Genomic DNA, 15482 nt, shown 5'->3' with positions numbered 1-15482 from the left:
ATTTTATAAGTGTTTAGTTCTGTGTTTGCAAGGAGCATAATGAAAAGAGCCACCTTTTCCTTTTGCATCTTTTGTGCTGCACAAGCTGGCTCTTTCAGCTACAAACGCCTTGGGGGGGGGGGGGGGGGGGGGGGGTTAAAGGTTCCCTTTCTCCAATCAGGCTTCGGCCTACATTGTGTTCCTCTGCTTCTCCTGCTGTCCCTGGGCTCCAACACCGCTAGTTGTTGCCTGGTAGTGCTGTACGCACAGTCAACAGTCGCTCCTCTGTTATTGGGGTACAGTAACGTCAGCTGTTCCCCTGCTGTGTGTGTGGCAATCCCTCCTATCTCCTCCACCTCCTCCTCCTCCTGTCCCTGGGCTCCAACACCGCTATTTGCTGTCCAGAAGTGCTGTACGCACAGTCAACAGTCGCTCCTCTGTTATTGGGGTTCAGTAACGTCAGCTGTTCCCCTGCTGTGTGTGGCAATCCCTCCTATCTCCTCCACCTCCTCCTCCTCCTGTCCCTGGGCTCCAACACCGCTAGTTGTTGCCTGGTAGTGCTGTACGCACAGTCCCAACAGTCGCTCCTCTGTTATTGGGGTTCAGTAACGTCAGCTGTTCCCCTGCTGTGTGTGTGGCAATCCCTCCTATCTCCTCCACCTCCTCCTCCTCCTGTCCCTGGGCTCCAACACCGCTAGTTGTTGCCTGGTAGTGCTGTACGCACAGTCCCAACAGTCCCTCCTCTGTTATTGGGGTTCAGTAACGTCAGCTGTTCCCCTGCTGTGTGTGTGGCAATCCCTCCTATCTCCTCCACCTCCTCCTCCTCCTGTCCCTGGGCTCCAACACCGCTAGTTGTTGCCTGGTAGTGCTGTACGCACAGTCCCAACAGTCGCTCCTCTGTTATTGGGGTTCAGTAGCGTCAGCTGTTCCCCTGCTGTGTGTGTGGCAATCCCTCCTATCTCCTCCACCTCCTCCTGTCCCTGGGCTCCAACACCGCTAGTTGTTGCCTGGTAGTGCTGTACGCACAGTCCCAACAGTCCCTCCTCTGTTATTGGGGTTCAGTAACGTCAGCTGTTCCCCTGCTGTGTGTGTGGCAATCCCTCCTATCTCCTCCACCACCTCCTCCTCCTCCTGTCCCTGGGCTCCAACACCGCTAGTTGCTGTCCAGAAGTGCTGTACGCACAGAGCCAAACACCTCGCCAATGTGTTAGTGGGGTTCAGCACTGCCAGCTGTTCCCCTGCTGTGTATACGGCAACGCGTACTGCGACCGCCACGCAGGCACAACAAGTTAAATTTAAGGGAACCTGTCCCCCCCCCAGGCGTTTGTTACTGAAGGAGCCACCTTGTGCAGCAGTAATGATGCAAAGGGAAAAAGTGCCTCTTTTCGTGGTGCTCCTTGTACATGCTGAACCTAACACTTATGAAAAGTGTCCCCTCCTACCGTGATACCGTCCGGTAGGTGGAACTTTCCTTTGTGATGTGACGCAGCACAGCCGTCATTCTTACCCCCTTGGCGCCGTGCGCCGCCTCCTCAGCGTTGTTTGAATCAGTTCCGGAGCCTGCGCTGTTAGGTTAGCCCTTGGCCATGCACACATTTTGCGCTGCCCGTCTTCTGACATCATTTGGTGTCAGGCTGGCTGAGCCTGTGAGGCCGCGCTGGATGAGATCCCGCCTCGTAGTGTCTTCTGATTTAATCCCACTGGGGGCCTGAGATCCATGGACATGCGCAGTGCATATCTGAACCTCCACCTCTCACTCATCTCCCTACGGCTTCTTCAGACTGTGCGGTGTCAGCTGATCCCTAATAGCATGCCACGGCCGTGACACCGCACAGTCTGAAGAAGCCGTAGGGAGGGGAGTGAGAGGTGAGGATATGCACTGCGCATGGCCACGGATCCCAGGCCCGCAGTGGGATTACATTAGACGACACTGCGAGGCGGGATCTCGGCCAGCGCAGCCGCACAGGCGCAGCCAGTCTGACACCAAATGATGTCAGAAGACGGGCAGCGCAAAATGTGTGCATGGCCAAGGGCTAACCTAACAGCGCAGGCTCCGGGACTGATTCATACAACGCTGAGGAGTAAGGGGGTAAGAATGACGGCTGTGCTGCGTCACATCACAAAGGAAAGTTCCACCTACCGGACGGTATCACGGTAGGAGGGGACACTTTTCATAAGTGTTAGGTTCAGCATGTGCAAGGACCATAATTAAAAGAGCTAAGTTTACCTTTTCCAGCATTAGTGCTGTACACGATGGCTCTTTCAGCTACAAACGCCTGGGGGGGGGGGGTTAAAGGTTCCCTTTCAACTTGCTCCAGTGCAGGCTTCGGCCTACACTCTGCTCCCTCTCCTCCTCCTGCTGACCCTGGGCTCTAACACCGCCAGTTGGGGCCCAGATGTGCTAGCTGCACAGAGAAAAACACCAGCCAATGTGTCAGTGGGGTTCAGCACCGCCAGCTGTTCCCCTGCTGTGCAGCCAGCAACGTGTCCTGCAACAGCCACGCAGACACAAGAACTGAAATTGAAGCAAACCTGTCCCCCCTCCCCCAGGTGTTTCTACGTTGTGCAGCCACCTTGTACGACAGTAATGCTGCATGTGTGCAAGGTGGCTCAGAAACTTATTCTCCTTGCCCATGTTGAACTGAACACGTCTAAAATGAGTCCTCTGCGACCATTAAAACGTCCCTCAGGTGTGATTTTCCTTTGTATTGACACGCAACAAGCTCCTTGGTAGCGCTGCCCGTCTTCTGGCATCATTGTTTGGCTGGCTGCGCCTCTGCCGCCGCCTTGCCCCACACAACGCCCCTCGGTGTCTTATTTATTTTGACTGCGAGGGTGTGACTGACGGGCATGAACGGTGCATTTCTTCGCCTATCCCTCATCTCCTTCCGCCTTCTTCGGACTGTGCGGCTTCATGGCCGTGGCATGCGATAAGGGATCAGCTGACGCCGCATAGTCTGAAGCAGGTGTAAGAACCCAAGCGAGAGGCGAACATATGTACTGCGCCAGGCCATGAATCCCAGCCCCGCAGTGTTTTAACAATGTTAAGACACTGCGGGGCTGGGATTCATGGTCATCGCGAACCGCACCGGCCGACATCAAATGTTGTCAGAGGACGGGCAGCGCTAACAGCGCAAGGCCAAGGGATAACACGACAGCGCAGACTCCTGTGCAACAAATAACGAAGCTCAGGAGGCCGCGCAAAGCACCAAGGTGGCATTTTTGTCAGCTGTGCTGCGTCTCATTACGAAGGGAACTCACGCCTCCAACACAGTTTGACTGTATAAAGGGCTAAATGTTATACGTGTTTCATTCAGCGTGTGCAAGGAGAAAAATTAAAAGAGCAACCTTTGACTTGTGCAGCACTACTGCTGCATAAGCTGTGGCTCTTCTAGTTTGTAACCCCTGAGGGGGGGTTAAAGGTTACTTTTAAAATCGGTTCAATTAGGCTTCGGCCTACACTCTGCTCCACCTGCAGAGCCCGGGCTCCAACACCGCTAGTTGCTGTCCGGAAGAGCTGGCTGCACAGAGCCAAACACCTCGCCAATGTGTCAGTGGGGTTCAGCACCGCCAGCTGTTCCCCTGCTGTGTAGCCGGCAACGTGTCCTGCGACCGCCACGCAGACACAACAGACCCAAAGCTGCCGCCAGTGCAGGCTTCGGCCTACACTCCCCTCCCCCTGCTCCTCCTCCTGCTGACCCTGGGCTCTAACACCGCCAGTTGGGGCCCAGATGTGCTAGCTGCACAGAGAAAAACACCAGCCAATGTGTCAGTGGGGTCCAGCACCGCCAGCTGTTCCCCTGCTGTGTAGCCGGCAACGTGTCCTGCGACAGCCACGCAGACACAAGAACTGAAATTGAAGGGAACCTGTCCCCCCTCCCCCAGGCGTTTCTATGTTTTACAGCCACCTTGTACAGCAGTAATGCTGCATGTGTGCAAGGTGGCTCGGAAACTTATTCTCCTTGCCCATGGGGAACTGAACACGTCTAAAATGAGTCCTCTGAGACCATTAAAACGTCCCTCAGGTGTGATTTTCCTTTGTATTGACACGCAACAAGCTCCTTGGTAGCGCTGCCCGTCTTCTGGCATCATTGTTTGGCTGGCTGCGCCTCTGCCGCCGCCTTGCCCCACACAACGCCCCTCGGTGTCTTATTTATTTTGACTGCGAGGGTGTGATTGACGGGCATGAACGGTGCATTTCTTCGCCTATCCCTCATCTCCTTCCGCCTTCTTCGGACTGTGCGGCTTCATGGCCGTGGCATGCGATAAGGGATCAGCTGACGCCGCATAGTCTGAAGCAGGTGTAAGAACCCAAGCGAGAGGCGAACATATGTACTGCGCCAGGCCATGAATCCCAGCCCCGCAGTGTTTTAACAATGTTAAGACACTGCGGGGCTGGGATTCATGGTCATCGCGAACCGCACCGGCCGACATCAAATGTTGTCAGAGGACGGGCAGCGCTAACAGCGCAAGGCCAAGGGATAACACGACAGCGCAGACTCCTGTGCAACAAATAACGAAGCTCAGGAGGCCGCGCAAAGCACCAAGGTGGCATTTTTGTCAGCTGTGCTGCGTCTCATTACGAAGGGAACTCACGCCTCCAACACAGTTTGACTGTATAAAGGGCTAAATGTTATACGCGTTTCATTCAGCGTGTGCAAGGAGAAAAATTAAAAGAGCAACCTTTGACTTGTGCAGCACTACTGCTGCATAAGCTGTGGCTCTTCTAGTTTGTAACCCCTGAGGGGGGGTTAAAGGTTACCTTTGAAATCGGTTCAATTAGGCTTCGGCCTACACTCTGCTCCACCTGCAGAGCCCGGGCTCCAACACCGCTAGTTGCTGTCCAAAGCTCCCGACGTAAGGACCCGAACCAATAAGAACAGGACAGGGAATATCAATAATATTAATTAATTTATTTTATTAAGTGACAATAGTGACAAACATTAATTGAAAATATATAGACATAAAATTAAATATAAAAATACATATATTGATAAAAAGATTATTGTGCACACTGAAAGCCGCAACACTTATAGGGCAAGCCAGATCCTCATAATAAGTTATAGCATATATGGCACATTATCCCAATATACACACTAAAAAAAATATAAAAACTATATAAAAATTGTGTATAAAAATCAATTAGTGCCAGTGATATAAGGATATCACAAAAAAACGAACAATTCACTCTCAAATATCAAAGTGACCATGAAGAAAATATATATAAGTGCTATGTGCAAGAGTTGAACCACCATTAGGAGTACATAAGGTGCCAGAGAATGACCAAAGGGCCAAAAAGTGCTATGTGCTTATGGAAAAAAATGCCAGTTTACTTACAATGGTAGAGCAAGGGAATGACCCGAGGCTGCCAGCGGCTAATTAGTGTGCACCCCGACGCGCGTTTCAGACACGCAGTCCTTCGTCAGGGGGAATTCCCCCTGACGAAGGACTGCGTGTCTGAAACGCGCGTCGGGGTGCACACTAATTAGCCGCTGGCAGCCTCGGGTCATTCCCTTGCTCTACCATTGTAAGTAAACTGGCATTTTTTTCCATAAGCACATAGCACTTTTTGGCCCTTTGGTCATTCTCTGGCACCTTATGTACTCCTAATGGTGGTTCAACTCTTGCACATAGCACTTATATATATTTTCTTCATGGTCACTTTGATATTTGAGAGTGAATTGTTCGTTTTTTTGTGATATCCTTATATCACTGGCACTAATTGATTTTTATACACAATTTTTATATAGTTTTTATATTTTTTTAGTGTGTATATTGGGATAATGTGCCATATATGCTATAACTTATTATGAGGATCTGGCTTGCCCTATAAGTGTTGCGGCTTTCAGTGTGCACAATAATCTTTTTATCAATATATGTATTTTTATATTTAATTTTATGTCTATATATTTTCAATTAATGTTTGTCACTATTGTCACTTAATAAAATAAATTAATTAATATTATTGATATTCCCTGTCCTGTTCTTATTGGTTCGGGTCCTTACGTCGGGAGCTTTGGTTTCCATTTTCTAGTGGTTTTTCACTATAAATATCGCACACGTGGTGGTCCATCAATTATAATATATTATATATATATATATATATATATATATATATATATATATATATATATATATTTTTTTATATAAATTTTTTATTATTATTTTTATACTTTGGTGTCATTACTGTGTGGTTTTACTAGTTGCTGTCCAGAAGAGCTGGCTGCACAGAGCCAAACACCTCGCCAATGTGTAAGTGGGGTTCAGCACCGCCAGCTGTTCCCCTGCTGTGTAGCCGGCAACGTGTCCTGCGACCGCCACGCAGACACAACAGACCCAAAGCTGCCGCCAGTGCAGGCTTCGGCCTACACTCCCCTCCCCCTGCTCCTCCTTCTGCTGACCCTGGGCTCTAACACCGCCAGTTGGGGCTCTAGGAAGACAAGCTTGAATAGGTCCCCATCCTGGTTCCAGTACCGTCAGCTGGTTCCGGGCAGAGCCTTTGGCTTAGGTGCCTCCCTCTGGGTATCCGAGTTCCACCAACGTCAGGTGGTCCTTGGTAGTGCTTTCAGGCACGGGTACCTCCTGCTTAGTAACCGGGTTCCAGTAACGTCAGCTGGTCCTCGGTAGTTCCATTGGCTCTTGGACCTTCGGCTACCCATCCGGGTTCCAGTACCGTCAGCTGGTTCTCGGCAGTGTCTTTTGCTCTTGTACCTCTGCTCCCCATCCTGGTTCCAGTACCGTCAGCTGGTTCCGGGCAGAGCCTTTGGCTTAGGTGCCTCCCTCTGGGTATCAGAGTTCCACCAACGTCAGGTGGTCCTTGGTAGTGCTTTCAGGCACGGGTACCTCCTGCTTAGTAACCGGGTTCCAGTAACGTCAGCTGGTCCTCGGTAGTTCCATTGGCTCTTGGACCTTCGGCTACCCATCCGGGTTCCAGTACCGTCAGCTGGTTCTCGGCAGTGTCTTTTGCTCTTGTACCTTCTGCTCCCCATCCTGGTTCCAGTACCGTCAGCTGGTTCCGGGCAGAGCCTTTGGCTTAGGTGCCTCCCTCTGGGTATCCGAGTTCCACCAATGTCAGGTGGTCCTTGGTAGTGCTTTCAGGCACGGGTACCTCCTGCTTAGTAACCGGGTTCCAGTAACGTCAGCTGGTCCACGGTAGTTCCATTGGCTCTTGGACCTTCGGGTAGCCATCCGAGTTCCAGTTCCATCAGCTGTTTCTCGGCATTTTCTCAGCCTTCTTGTATCTTCTGCTACATTTCCAAGTTCAAGACCCTAAAGACGATGACCCGGAAGACCACCCCTAAGATGATGACGACACCAGAGACGACAACCACCGAGATGACGACGACCCTGGAGACGATGACCCTGAAGACGACGACCCCGGAGACGACGACCCTGGAGACAACGACGACAACCTGGAAGACCGAGAAGCAGAAGAACAAGAGGCTGCAGAACAAAGAGCAGAAGAACATTAAGCATAAGACTAAATATAAGAGCAAAAGATATTATCTAAATTATAAGCAGAAGAAGACTAAGCAGTGTATGGGGGTGAGTCCGTTCCTCCTCGTGGTGCTCCTGGATAAAGCCTGATGCTGCAGGCCAAACTGAACGCTGACAAATGTACCTCTTTTGTGACAGGCAGAACGGAAGGTGTAATCTTCAAATTTTTATAGATAACAACTACGGGAATGCCTGTCACAAATAAGAATATGATGAAGAAGTTGAATATGAAAAAGATAACAGGTCAACAAAAAAAAATTTTTTTTCTGGTGTCCAAAATATTTTAATGAATTTGGGGTATTTTTGGGGTGCTGATTCTGAATATGCTATCAGTTTTGCCAGATTGGCTCAAGTTTTTGAGATTTTTGGTATCTTATTTATAGCACTTGTTGGTAAATGCGACGCATCATCTCATTAATTTCTTTGGATTAGTACTTGAACTGAGCAGTTCTCAATATAGTTTTGTGTTAATTAGTGTTCTAAAAGTTTGTTCATAGCTTGATTTTTGCACTAACTTTATGTTGTTGTCTGTTTTCCAGTGAAAAGCATGAACTCATCAAGAAGAAGTTGTCTTAACGATCCAGACTCATTCTGTTACATTTGTGGTGAATACACACTGCCAAAACATAAAAGAAACATAACAGACTTCGTAAGAAAAGTGTATTTTGCCTATTTTGGGGTTATGCTTGGGGACCAAGACATAGTGTGCAAAGCATGTATCGAATTATTACGAAAATGGAGCAAAGGACAAAGAAAAAGCTTCAAATTTGGTGTTCCAATGGTGTGGAGAGAGCAAAAAAATCATCATGATGACTGTTATTTCAATAAAGTTAATGCGCGTGTAGCAAATTACGTCTTTTTTTGACACATTTTACGAAAAATCTCAAAAACTTGAGCCAATCTGGCAAAACTGATGACATATTCAGAATCAGCACCCCAAAGTTACCCTAAATTCGATGAAATATCTTTGGCACCAAAAATGCTGTTGACCAGTGAATAGTTAAATAAAAAGAATATGAACAATGTAAAAAAAAAAAATTATAGGTAGAAGAAGAAGATGAATAAGGTGAAGATAGTTGATGTCAAAGAAGCTGATGATGAGGATAATGAAGAAGAAAGTGTGGGAGAAGTAAAAAAGAAGGTGAAGGACGTGGAAGTAGTGAAACATCAATATCTGACAAAATAAAAAAAAAAATAGTCAAAATCTTTCTAACGCCGAACGTCATAAAAAAAAACAAAAAAACCTGCTATTCTATTTGTTTGGGCTAAACCTCTGTGCCTTTAATGTCTCCGCCACCTCCCCCAATACATCCTACATTATTCTTAGTTGTTTTCCTTCATGTAGAATTAACCTACAAGGAAAGAAAGGGTTTATTTTAATTCCGATATTTTCGTCCCATTGACTTGCATTGGGATCGGGTATCGGTATCGGATTAGATCCGATACTTTGACGGTATCGGCCGATACTTTCCGATATCGGAAGGTATCGCTCAACACTAATTATAGGGTGTCTGGCTGGGCGAGATGATTAAATAAAGGGGGCCAAGATGAGGGACTTAATTACTGTTTGGGGGCCAGAATGTGGAACATGTTATATTAGTTTATGGTGACAAGTGGGGAACTTAATATCTTTAGGGTCCAATTGAGGACATTATTAAGGCTATGTGCACACGTCAGGATTTTTTTCAGAAATTTCCTGAGCAAAACAGGACTTTTTCTGCAGGAAATCTGCATGCATTTTTTTTGCTTTTTTTGTGCGTATTTTTCGCGTTTTTTTTCCGGAGCTTCCCAATGCATTAAATAGCGGGAAATCTGTGAAAAATCCACAAAATTAATGAACATGCTGTGTTTTCTTACCGCAATACATTTTTTTTGCGGAAAAAAAGCAACATGTGCACAAAAATTGCGGATTGCATTCTATTAATAGGATGCTTAATGGATGCGTTTTTTCGCGGTTTTATCTCATTTTTATAGCAAAAAAATGCGAAAATTCTAGAACGCGTGCACATGGCCTAATACTGTAATATAATTTACTTTTGAAGAAACTGTTTTCCATGGAGGGAACTAAAGGGAGGTCCTATTACTATGCAGGAGGGCACTATGTCGCGTTTCTTCTTCACCTGACGTAGTGTAGAAGTCAGAGAAAAAGTGGGGAAAGTGCTCTGGAAGCCATCAGCTTTTGATGACTGTGTGTTATTTTTTGAAGAGACGAGTGCTGGCTGGAAGAAGTGACGGTGGTCTGTGCTTTTTGAAGAAGAAAAGCGAAGATGAAGGACTTCAACTACAGACGTCACTGGTGAGTCAGTGTATTACATGTACTCGCACACTATATACTGTGTACAGAGCTCCTGTGTATAATATCACTGATCACTGTATTACCTGAACACTATATGCTATATAGAGGTCCTTTGTACAATGTCACCGGTGATCACTGTATTACCTGTACACCGACACTATATACAGATCTCTTGTGCATAATGTCACTGGTGATCACTGTATTACCTGTACACTGACACTATAGACAGAGCTGCTGTGTATAATGTCACTGGTGATCACTGTATTGCCTATATGCTGACACTATACACAGAGCTCCTGTGTATAATGTCACTGGTGATCACTGTATTACCTGTACACTGACACTATATATATAGAGCTCCTGTATGTCACCTGTGATCACTGTATTACCTGTACACTGGCACTAAATACAGAGCTCCTGTGTATAATGTCACCTGTGATCACTGTATTACCTGTACACTGACACTATATACAGAGCTCCTGTGTATAATGTCACCTGTGATCACTGTATTACCTGTACACTGACACTATATACAGAGCTCCTGTGTATAATGTCACTGGTGATCACTGTATTACCTGTACACTGGCACTAAATACAGAGCTCCTGTGTATAATGTCACTGGTGATCACTGTATTAACTGTACAGTGACACTATATAGAGGTACTGTCTATAATGTCACTGGTGGTAATAACAGTGTTGTTAGTATTGTGGTTTGTATTCACAATCAGTATTCTAGTATTCGGTCACTATGTGGTGGTAATTTGTGGTCTGGTCACGGTGTGGCGGTATTTGTCCCTTGTATGTGGTATTATTTAGTCCCTATATGCTGGTAATATGTCATATTATTCGGTCAGTATGTGGTGGTATTATGTGGTCTGGTCATGGTGTTGCGGTTTTTGTCCCTTGTATGTAGTATTATTCGGTCACTATGTGGTCTGGTCATGGTGTGGTGCTATTTCTTCCTGTATGTGGTGTATTGGTCTTGGTATAGGGGATTGTGTTGTGGATGGCAGTCATTTGTTCTCTCTCGTATTAATTAGAAGATTCTTTATTTCCATTACAGATTAAATACTTGGAACACAGCAGTGGAGATGCACTTACAGTAGGTTTCCTGTGGAAAAAAGTAATCACCTATCCACAGGATAAGTGATAACATATTGATTGGTGGGGCTCTGACTGCTTGGACCCATTCAGCAAAATGTGGAACTTTTTATCCCCATTAAACTGGAGTGGCATGTCCGACTTGACCACTGATCCATTCATTCCCTCAGTGGCTGCACTTGGTTTTTTCTAGAAGCCCCAAAGAGAATAAATGGAGCTACGGTCAGACATCCCACCTACCACTCTATTTTAAAATGGGGATAAGTGTCCTATCAATGATAAAAGTTCCTCATTCTTCTGATCGGTGCAGTACCTAATGGTCGGACCTAAGAGATCACCTATCTTGTGGAGCCCATGGATCGGTGATAACTTGTTTCAACCAAAGAACCCCATTAATGTAAATTACCGTAATTATACATCCCAGATATGGGGGCGCACAGTAGATGTGCAGAAGCTGCCTGTGTTTTACAGCCGATGTCCCACTATAATGGGGATAACGACTGACAGATATTTGCATATAGCTGTTGGGTGGGCCCCAGACACCCCAGTCCGACCCTGGGCGCTCTTCACATGTAGGTATTGCATAGTGTCTGGTTCTCAGCCTATTAGTGATGCCCATACTGTAAGGGGGTGGCATGTCCCCTCAGTTGCACCTTCCTCTCGTTTCGTGTGATCCCGTGCACTTAATGTACTGTATGTGTTTTTGTATTAATTACACTATTTGTGTAACACTGTCGAATGAGCTGTACATGGTATTGTGATGATCCCCTTTAATGCTTCCCACGGCTCTGCCGTCCTCACCGGAGCTGTCCCTTCGGTCGCCTCCATCGTTGTCTACAGCAGCGATGGTCCCTGCTCTTCTTCCGGTCGAACCAGTGTCAGCTGACGTCCGCGGCATGCACGCCGAGGAGCCTGGAGCGCCCATTGTTACGGAGGCTCAGTGGATCCATGAGGTAATCAGGGTGAAGAGATGGAGGGAGCGCCATGTTGTCCGGGAATTGCAGCACCACAGCGGAGGATCCACAGCAGGCCGAATATCCAGCGGCCTCGTCCGGTATCAGAACAAAATAAAGGGCTACGGTTTCCTGCAGGAGCTGGAGACCAGGGCCAAAGTGAATATCAATCCTGGGTCCCTCATGTTCCACGGTCCTCTTCAGGAAGGGGACTACATGGATTTCATAAGGGAAGAAGGGCCTCGGGGGGCCCTACGCAGTGGCCATCAAACTGGCCTCTGAATGGGAGAACTCCAGATTTGGAAAGGCCGGCTGCTGCAGACAGTTGCCCCAGCCGCACAAGAGAGAGCGGCGCCTCATATTTTTCAGGGCAGTGAGGCGGCCACAAATGTCTCAGTGGCGCCGTAGGCTCAAGGAACTACAGGACCATCACTGGAGAGAGTGTGGAGCCCGAGGAATAGTGGACTCCTCCTCCAGTGGGTCCTCATCTCAAATGTATGTGGTGATACAGGGTCCCAATGCGGCCCACTATGCCACTCAACGGCCGTGTACAGACTGAGCAGCCCCTTTAAAATTTGATATCAGTGCCAGCTGCACCCAGAGCAAGGGATTGTTCGGCGTCCCTAAGAGGGCAGTACCCGTTGGTGCCTCCCTTACTGGATCACGGCACCAGAAACCCATGGGGGGCTAGTAGCGGTGGACTCCGGATGTGGCTGCCGGACTGTGTACTCCTGAACTTTGTCCCCACTTTTACCCTTGGACTGGCACCATGTTTAACATGTAGCCCACCATCGCTAAAAGGGCCTGTGGTCTGCTGAAAGGAGGGAGGGGAAGACTGTCCCCAGAAGGACTATGGCCACAACATAGACTGCAGGTCTTAAAGGGCCAGCCGGCCCCCTGTTGAGAATGTATGTTTTATGGACTATAAACTGCCTTTACACTTTCATGAACTGTTAGTCTTCGAGTCTGAACGAGGCCCACTTCAAAGACTTTGGCTACCTGTGTAAAAGGGACAACCGGTCGTCATAGGACTATATATATGTGTTTTGTTAAGGTTCCCATGGCCGGAGATAGAAATGTTTAAGGAGGGGGGGAGTGTAAGGGGGTGGCAGGTCCCCTCAGTTATTCCTTTCATGTGATCTCCTGTGCACTTTATGTACTGTGATTAACTGTATGTGTTTTAGTATTGCACTGTTTGTGTAATACTGTAGTATGAGCTATACAGAGTATTGTGAGGTTCCCCTTTAATACCTGTGTATAGTTAGGGACAGAAATAGTTAATTAAGGGGGCTGGACTTGCAGCCTACAGGCTACTGCGAATCTCAGCCACTGTGGACGTTGTGGGTATGGCTGCAGCATGGGTCAGGGAAAGAGCAGGAAGCCAATGTTGAAAGTGTCTTTTTGTCCATCCTTCATTTGTTCAATAAAAGTTCCTTTGCCCTGTTGGAGTACAGCTGCCTTCTGGACCCTTATTTGCCTGGACGGCTGTGACCAAAGAGAAGGTAATCTGTGGGGAAAAGCTGTGTTGGTCCCGTCTATCTATGTGCAAGGGACCGGGGGTGCTCACTGAACGTTTGCTCAGTGGATTCTGTCCATATACTGTGCGTCTAAACAATTCGCCACAACCATCCCCCGGTCACCCTTGTTACACTACTATTCGATTAGGTGGGCTGGCCAGTACTCTCTCAATGCATCACATGTGAACACCCCTGTATACAAGACCCAACAGCATGTTGGGTCTTGTATACAGGGGTGGTCACATGTGATGCATTGAGAGAGTACTGGCCAGCCCACCTAATCGAATAGTATGGGCGTGACGAATAGGCTGAGAACCAGACACTATGCATTACCTACATGGGAACAGCACCCTCTACAGGCCTTTATTGTGCAAACCTATACCAAGCGGTCACCCCCTCCATTAATTGGTAGGCTGTGAGTGGCTGTCTATTTGGTATTTTGAACCTGTGTTTTGCAACATCTTTTCTATATGGGCTGGCTGCATCCTGTCGTGCATTTGTTCAGAGACCTAGCCAGGTAAGCGGTGCTGCCCTTTTTCAGGTGTATTTTTGGAGGATTATTAGTCCTTTTTTGTGGCTTTGCTACCAAGTATAAAAAATAAAACCAATTCTTCACAAGCTGTTGAATTTTTCAATCTCCATCCAAAAGATCACAGTAAGGCTCACCGCACATTTATCCTGCACTCTGCGTTGAGCAATTACACAGGGGTTTCCATGTAAATCTCTGAAATACGTGATTCAGACGGAACCTCTGGCAGAAGATTCCCTATAATGAAGCAGATGGAGGCACTGTGGACGTCGCCTGACCTGTGATACGGCAGTGTCCATCTTTTTAGGATTGCATGAGGGTATGTGCACACGTTGCAGATTTCCTGTGGATCCGCAGCATTCTTTTTTCCACGCGGAAACACTGCAGATCTGCAAGTGGTTTAAAGTACAATGGAAATCAATGGAAAAAAATGCTTTGCTAATGGTGTGGAAAATTCCGCAAGGAAAATTCCGCGGATTAAAAGAAGGAGCATGTCAATTCTTTGTGTGGATCTGCAGCGTTTCTGCACCCATTCCATTATAGAAATCTGCAGGGGTAAATCGCAACAAAAAAAGCACACAATCCGCATAAAAAACACACAGATATTGACCTGTGTTTTCTGCCAAGAGATCCAGAATCCACACAGAAAATTTCACAGGCAAATCCGCAACATGTGCACATACCCTAAAAGTGCTGTCGGTCAGAGTTTTGTGCATTTCTGAAAATAATGACACCGCTGAACAGAGGCCAGACGCAGTCCAGAGTAACTCTGCTGCCTCATAATAGTGAATGGATACTTCGGTGGTTTCATCTGAATCACGTTACTCAGAGATTTAGATGGAAACTTCGATGTAAGTGCTCAGCGTAGAGCGCCGGATAAATGTGATCCCAAACGTTATGTAAAATGTTCCCAATAAAAGCTTCAACACAATCCACAAAAAAAGCAAGTCCCCACTCAGGTCTGTCATCTGTTAATCGAAATATACGAGGGCTTCCACATTACTGATAGCACAAAGGCTCAGGAAAAACGAAATAGCTCCTCACCCGCCAAAAGAAATTCAGTGCTCCCAAATCCAAACACCCCCCTCCCTTCTGAACCCAAGTGTACCTAAACCACATTTAGCGCCCACATATTTGGCATTTCTTTAGTGATGAGCGCCCGCCTAATTTATAGGTGCATATCTCCAGAAGCACGGGCTGGGCATAACATACTTGTGACTTGGTCACTACAGCGGCAGTTTGCAATTTCCACTCAGCAACATCCACTGCTGCCTGTTTCTGGAGAACACTTATGGAGTCAAAATCATCACTCCACCTGTAGATAAATTCCCAAAGGGGTATAATTTCCAAAATGGGGTCACATGAGGGGCGATTTTGCTTTGCTAGCAATTAGGGGCTCTGTATATGGAGTCCGCAAACTGTTCTAGGAAAATCTGAGCTCCAGGAGGCAAATAGCGCTCCATTAATCCCGAGTCTCTCCGTATGGCCAAGCAGTACTGTACAGCCGCATATCAGGTATTGCCACATTCAGTAGAAATTGTGGGACAAATTCTGGTGCCATTTTTACTGTTTTCCTAGTATGAAAGTGTAAAATTTGGGGCTGTCACAAT

At 47.2% G+C, this 15482-nt stretch overlaps 1 long non-coding RNA gene across 1 annotated transcript in view; it reads left to right on the top strand.

Annotated features, from left to right (window-relative positions):
• LOC143773218 (uncharacterized) overlaps window positions 1-8440 on the top strand; it is a 55701-nt gene extending 47261 nt beyond the window's left edge. The window contains exon 3 of the long non-coding RNA XR_013215108.1: window positions 8016-8440. This is a non-coding gene — a long non-coding RNA (uncharacterized LOC143773218). The remainder of the gene's footprint in view (window positions 1-8015) is intronic.
• The last annotated feature ends 7042 nt before the right edge of the window (window positions 8441-15482 follow it).

The sequence above is a fragment of the Ranitomeya variabilis genome, chromosome 1 (genome assembly GCF_051348905.1).
Source record: "Ranitomeya variabilis isolate aRanVar5 chromosome 1, aRanVar5.hap1, whole genome shotgun sequence".
NCBI lineage: Eukaryota > Metazoa > Chordata > Amphibia > Anura > Dendrobatidae > Ranitomeya > Ranitomeya variabilis.
The sequence above is the reverse complement of the archived record's forward strand: the minus strand, read 5'-3'. Positions and strand labels throughout refer to the sequence as shown.